Genomic DNA, 7,588 nt, shown 5'->3' with positions numbered 1-7,588 from the left:
TTGTCGGAATTGTGTTTTCCTTTTATTAATAGACACTTGATTGTTGATACATTGGTGTCAAATACAATTGTTCTCCAGCGCAGAATGGCAGGCTGCTACGGGCGAGTTCCCTGTCCGTTTGAGAAACAACCCGCTGTTGGGATGAGCCTCATGTATCACGGTTTTGTTCTGAGGGATGCATGCGTCGTTCCCTGTTGTGACGCTGACCACCCAGCAGCGAATTGTACCGAAGACACTGGGGACCAGTTGAACCATTGTCCGGAATTTCGTTGATGTTGCAGAGGGGTCTGGTCTTTCCGGGAATTACTTTTAACAGATTGCCAGAAAGAGTTGTTGATATTAAATAAAAACGTTTTCCATTGCAGAATGTGAGGTATGTTGGAGGCTTTGGGGGCCTGCCTAGTCTTAGTCAGGTCGCCACTGCCGGTGCGCCCCCTAACTATTAGGAGCGAGTGTGTCACTATACTTTAGGCGAATGAGCTGCACGTGGGACAGCCGTCCTTTTATCTCCTATTGTTTAGTTAACTAAAACTTCTTTTGTGTCTGTGGAGGACCATCGGCTTAAGGCGGACAGCGGACAGCATGTGTCACAAGGCAGTCAGTGGAGTAGCTGGCCATTTTAAAATGCTTGTGTCCTCCCCTAGGTGGATGGAGCAGTTTGTGATTGTACATCAAGGAAAACGCAAGTTCAACTACCGCTCCCTTTTCAGTCCTTTAGAACAACAATTTTCCCCAGCACATGTATTGCGTCATGACCTGTTCATTACGAGTGCTGTTTTTTTCACTGCAGTTGCGAAGTGTTATTAGAGCTGTGACGCACTTTTTTCCTTCAGTTGTGGTATCGTGTACTGGCTTCAGGTGGCTGGACTGTAGGGTGGTTTTTGAGTTGCTGTATGTAGCGAACTCTGACGTCAGAGAACGAAAGATACTGTATGCTTACAGATAATACAAGTTTTAAACTCCTCCATGTCCAACACCAGGATCTCGTCAGTTGAATATATTTCCTGACAAAAAGAATAAAGGTAGTACCTTACCCCATTGCCTTTTTCTTGCTAGCTTTTAGGGGCAGGGTAGAGTTTGAGTCTGCCTGTCATTAGTTTCTAGTGGTACCGCGAAATTTTTTCCCACCAGGATAACACCAGCGTGTATGGCATCGTCAATTTTTTAGTTATATTCCGATTTTATGCCGTCCTTGTGTAGCACTACAGTGTATTGCGATTTTATGCCGTCCTTCTGTAGCACTATACATATGGTTGTGTAATTAGTGCCAATATTTATGATTAATTACGTAATCAGGATCGATCTTTGCATCAGTTTCCCAACCAAAGTAAATAAAGTACACTAATTTTACCTTCTTCTCCTGCACCTGGACAGTTTCCATTTGTTGAGTTGTCCCCTTTGGCTTTCCATCCAAGTAGTTGGAGCCCCAAAAACATCACCACCATTTTTAGTTTCCCATCAGTTTCAAGCGGCTCTGGTGGTATAATTGTGTTGAGTGGTGCACTCAGGCTTTCCATCCCGGAGGACCAGAGCTTGAGTCGCAGAAAGTGTACAGCCAGTTTACACCCAATTTTAACTTCCTGCCAAGTTCTGGGTAGGGGGTGGGGTGAGTTGTCAGCACAGCTCTGGGACAAAGAAATTCTCGCCAAAATTCGAAATTCCCACCAATAGCGTAGGTTCGTTCAAAATGGCTCTAAGCACTAAGGGACTTAACATCTGAGGTCATCAGTCCCCTAGACTTAGTACTACTTAAACCTAACTAACCTCAGGACATCACACACATCCATGTCCGAGATGATTCGAACCCGCGACCGTAGCAGCCGGGTGGTTCCGGACTGAAGCACCTAGAACCGCTCGGTCACACGGGCAGCTAATAGGGTAGGTTCGGGGAGGAAGTGGGTGGAGAGGTGGAATGGAGCTGGGACCAATGTGCAGGCTAAGAAAAACATGTGACATCATCTGGGGTGGTAGTGGGCGTGGCCGGGGGTTGGGGATGGCCAGTGGCGTGACTGTGGGTGGTCGGGGTTGAGGGGTGATTAATTGATCAGGTTAACTATTTTGCTAATCAGTTTGATATCGAAAGTGTCCTCGTAACCCCATCTCCCTACTACTTATATTTATTGTGGTGATACATTTATTCGGTGGCTTAAAATTGGAACTGGAGTTATCTTCCAGCATCTGTCCAAAATATTTTCTGTGTTGTCCAAGGTGCTGGTAAGTGAGAACGTGCCCACCTTTACATCTCATGAATTTAAAATAATGTTTCTTTAATAATACAGATTCTCATATCATAACTAGACATTATTACCCATTGTTACCGATAGTTTTTAGAACGATTCAACTGTAATTAGAAATTTCCCCTTATTATATTTCATGCTGAAGCTTAGGTAAAGTGGGTGATTCCTACCAACTGGCTTAATTTTTGCTTCAATACTGCACTTCGTGGAAACCATTAAGGTGATGTTTACATGTTCTGTTAACTCACCTACATCTAATCTGTAATCGATAAACGGCCTTCTTCGTAAAGTGACACGCTCCAAAGAACAGTACTCACCTCAAGCACTAGAGGGAGGCTGCAGGGTATGACAGGGAGGTGCCCTATCTCGTTAAATGTCGGTGACATACTATTTTTGAAAAATGTTTGGACATGTAGTAAGTGTAGTCAAAATATTTCAGCAAAAATGCTCTATCACTTTCTTGGTCCCTATAATATCATCAAGGTTTTGTCTCCTGTCATCTTTCTTGTCCAGGATGGATTTGCCAAGAAGAAAGTTGGATACATATAAATCATTTTAAGCTTCGGCCTGATAACCAGGATGGTGAACTACATATTATACTTTATAAAAGACATATTTACGCCAGTGACTGTAACACTTTCTTTATTTCACGATTGCAGTTTCGGCCTTAGGCCATTGTCAAGTGAAGATGTTTTGGCTATTAGGCCATGTCAGCCTAAAATAAGCTGACACATTTATATGTCGTTGTCTTTTCTGTTAAATGCATTGGTGACGCCGTTACATAGTGCGAGCACACATATCCGTATCTCATAAAACAACATAGTCTATAGACACTCATGTTCGTTAGCACTAGTCACATATGCATATGTAACTCTCAGTTTTCGTCAACAGAGCCGCTTCTTCTCAGTCATCCAACTCCACAAGCGCTGAGGGCACCTCCCTCGCCGACAGCGCTCGGAAGGTCCGGACGGTCACCCAATTAAGTGCTAACCAAGCCCGACAGCGCTTAACTTCGGCGATCTGACGGTAACTGGTGTTACCACTGTGGGAAGGGCGTAGGAGAGCGTCAACTTTCGCCACTAGTATGTCTCAAAAGCGTGAAAGGGATACGGAAGTGTAATTCCAGTGTCAGAGGCTACAATACAGACATTATCAATCTGTATTCTGACACCGTACATTCCAGGAAGATACAGGCAACATATAACATTCGATCGAAAGTCTCCGGACACCCTCGTCTAATGCGTAATCGACCAAATGACAGAGGTAGACCAGTCAGTTTAGATGGAGGCTGGGAGTATTGTATTGTCAACAAAGAAACATTACAGGCAGAACTCAGTTACTTCTAACGGTGACTATTCATTGAATGTAACCTACTACTCCACCAGGGATATTTCAGCGTTTCTGAAATTGCCCAAGTCGACTGCTGGTGTTGCGGCTGTGAAATGTAGACGTTGAGAGTTAACCACAGATAAACCAAGACAAGGAGGACTTCATATCCTGGCAGAAAGGGACCGTTGAGCATTGTGGAGAGTGTTTGCAAGAAACAGCATGAAATCGGGTAAAGGAATCATACGTAAATTCCAGAGTGTAGCCAGTAGTCCAGCTAGAACAACGACCGTGCATAGAGAGTTAAAAAGAATTAAGCAAAATGGTCGAGAAGCTTCTGATAACATAGTTCTGTAGCCAATGGTAAGTGACGCATGGGGTGGCGTAAAGCGGTGCACCACTGGACAGTGGATGACTGGAAAAGAGCGATGTTAAGTGGTGAATCAAGCTATACTCAGGCTATCCGATGGAAAGGTTTGGGCTTGGCAAATGCCTGCAAAACGTTACCTGCCACAATGTGTAGTTTCAGTAGTCGAGCCGGCCGAAGTGGCCGTGCGGTTAAAGGCGCTGCAGTCTGGAGCCGCAAGACCGCTACGGTCGCAGGTTCGAATCCCGCCTCGGGCATGGATGTTTGTGATGTCCTTAGGTTAGTTAGGTTTAACTAGTTCTAAGTTCTAGTGGACTAATGACCTCAGCAGTTGAGTCCCATAGTGCTCAGAGCCATTTGAACCATTTTTTCAGTAGTCGAGTACAGAGGATGTGGTGTTGCGGTCTGGGGGTGTCTATTGTTGGTGCAATATGTTCCTTTATTGTGTTTAAGAAAACGCTAAACGGAAGGATATGAAAACATTCTACGACATTGTGTAGACAAACAGTTTACAGACTACGATAATTTGGATGAGCATTACAGTGCACCTTGTCATTAGGCAGCCGAGGCAATGGTTTGTGGTGATTGCAATTTTACCTTCCCACACATCGCCATTAAAGTTCTCATTCTTTGCACAGATTTTGAAAACTTCGAGGGTTATGTTGTTGTTGTTTTTGTCGTTGCTGGCTCAAAATCTTGCTGCTGAAAATTTTGATTTGACGTTGCGGGTTGTGAAGACGAAATAATTGATGAAGAGTTACCTTTTCCTATGAATGTCTTTTTATTTTATCCCATTCTTCTGGATCACACCGACTTTATAATTTCCACATTCAGAAAACCAATCATTGCATTATTGGTGACAAACTTATAAAAACATTCTACTTCCATCTGAAGCATGCTCACTGCTACCTACATTCTGCAGTACTCACAATTTCCAGGGAGTTTACGGAGCAAAAGGGTTTACGAACTTTCTCGACAGGAGAAGAATCTTTACGAAATTATATCATTAATTCATAAATAAATCCAGAAACAAGTTTAATAATCAGCGTTTGATTACGCAATTTATAAAAAATGCTTCAAAAGGCTCTGAGCACTATAGGACTTAACATTTGGGGTCATCAGTCCCCTAGAACTTAGAACTACTTAAACCTAACCAACCTAAGGACATCACACAAATCCATGGCCGAGGCAGGATTCGAACCTGCGACCGTAGCGGTCGCGTGGTTCCAGGCTGAAGCGCCTAGAACCACTCGGCCACAGTGACCGGCGCGCAATTAATAATATGAATTTAAGAACGCCAGAATTTTTTAATTTCAATTTTACTTAAACGAATAATAGTTTTAACTGTTAATACATATCGATTGTAACACGTTAATTTCTTTTTTATGCTTTTTACCTGGTATATAATACATTGTACACAATCATATGAATTTTTTTAGTGAAACAGCTGAGATAACTTTAACCTCTGCAAGAATCGATAGTATACATGGTATCGGTTATCTCTATAAAAAAATGTTATGTTAGAGGATGATAATTCATTATAAGATGGCATTCCTGTAATGGACTGGCCCGCCCCGATCTGAACCCAATGGAACACCTTTAAAATGAGTTAGTCCTCGCTCTAGATCCCAGAGTCCAACATCACATCCTTGGTTTCGTCTCATGACGAATAATGTGCTGTCATTTCTCCACTGTCACTCGGCAGCCTCAGTGAAAGTGTCCAGAGCAGAGTTCATGCCGTCATAAGCCGAAGGATGGACACACCATATACTGATGCCCACTAATCGATATGCGGAATCTTTTGATCAGATAGCGGAGTGCTTGCTCACACACAAACAACATGCAAAAAGACCACGACGAGAAAAGTAGAGAAATTGAGGTCATACTGAGGCTACCGAGCATCGCCCTTCTCGTGCACTATTCTCGAGTGGAATAGGAATGTGAGTAAATGATACTGGTAACCGAGGAACGGTCCAATACACCCTGTATCTGACTTGTGGAGTATAGATGTAGATGTACGAGGGTCGTTCTGAAAGTAATGCCTCCTATTTTCTTGTGGTCACTGGATGTCCGCCCCTAGTGTCGCTGATGTAGTGCTAATGCTTGGACCTTCCTCTTTCATTTGCAGCTGGTTACGTTGTTCTGAAGTAGTTGGCGACAGCAGAGGAATGTCCCTAAATAGAGTCTGATATGCACGCGGGTATAAAACAGCGATGTGTGGTTGAATCCCTCACAGCTGAAGAAATTGTGCTTATTTAAATCCATTGACGCTTGCTAAAGGTGTATGGAAACTATACAATAGACGTGAGCAATGTGATTTGATGGGTATGGCATTTTCAAGGTAGTGAGAAGGGCCACAGCCCGGCCGACCCTGCACAGCTCTCGTACCTCGTCCTTCGCAATGAAGAGCGTCGATCAACTCATCCGTGCTGTTTGGCAGATAACGACCAGAGAATTGTGTGCAAAGCTTCCTTGGAACCAATGTTGGAACCTCTTGGTTATCGAAAAAGTCTGTGCGAGATCTGTTCCGCGGATCCTTACAGAAGAATAGAAGCTCATCGAATGGAAATTTGTCGGGCCCGGCTGGACGGATATGAAGCTGAAGGTGACAATTTTCTGAATAGCGTCATAAGAGGAGGTGAGACGGGGTGTAACCAATACGAGCTGGAATCCAAAAGACAGTCCATGGTATGGCGACATGCGAATTCTCCGTCAAAGAAGAAATTCAAACACAGCCGTCTGCAGCCAAAGTGATGAGCACAGTCTTCTGAAACAACCAGGGTGTGGTTCTTTTGGACGTCACGGAGCCTGGAGAAACTGTCAATTCAGGACGCTAAAAAACGACCCCGACTAAGCTGAAAGTCCGAACTTCAAAGGTAAGGCCGGAGAGAAAGACCAGATTTCACGTGCAACAGGATAGCGCCAGGCCCCACACCAGTTTTGCAACCACGCAACTCATTCCAAAACTCAGCTGGACTGTCTTACCATATACACCGTAAGTCCCGATTTGGCAACGGCCTCGCCGCAGTGGATACACCGGTTCCCGTCAGATCACCGAAGTTAAGCGCTGTCGGGCGTAGCCGGCACTTGGATGGGTGACCATCCGAGCCGCCATGTTCTGTTGCCATTTTTCGGGGTGCACTCAGCCTCGTGATGCCAATTGAAGAGCTACTCGACCGAATAGTAGCGGCTCCGGTCAAAGAAAACCATCGTAACGACCGGGAGAGCGGTGTGCTGACCACACGTCCCTCCTCAGCTGAGGTTGACATGGCGGTCGGATGGCGGTGGCCTGATGATGGAGTTAAAAAAAAAAGTCCCGATTTAGTGCCTTCAGACCTCCATCTCTTTAGGCCTACATGGCGAACATTTTCAAGACTCGGATGCTGCTATCAAAGCTGTAAGGAAGTGGTTAGATTAAGCTCGTTCCGATTTTTACAAGCGCGATTTGCACGCTGTGGTTCATCGTTGGCAAAAGTCCATAACGAATGGTGGTGCCTATGTGGAAAAATGAGAATCTGTACCTGAAATATTCCTCTATTTAGCTGTGATTTATGTATCTCCTGTAGTTTCCATGAATGAAAATAGGAGTACTTGCGGAACAGCCCTTGTTGTTAGCTACTTCTGCATATATTTACGGTGATTTCGGTCGCCGTTCACC

At 44.4% G+C, this 7,588-nt stretch overlaps 1 pseudogene; it reads left to right on the top strand.

The window, feature by feature from the left end:
- Nucleotides 1–6,939: 6,939 nt before the first annotated feature.
- Nucleotides 6,940–7,057, top strand: LOC124546263 (annotated as a pseudogene).
- Nucleotides 7,058–7,588: the final 531 nt, after the last annotated feature.

This window comes from Schistocerca americana, chromosome 8, assembly GCF_021461395.2.
Source record: "Schistocerca americana isolate TAMUIC-IGC-003095 chromosome 8, iqSchAmer2.1, whole genome shotgun sequence".
Taxonomy (NCBI): domain Eukaryota; kingdom Metazoa; phylum Arthropoda; class Insecta; order Orthoptera; family Acrididae; genus Schistocerca; species Schistocerca americana.
The sequence above is the reverse complement of the archived record's forward strand: the minus strand, read 5'-3'. Positions and strand labels throughout refer to the sequence as shown.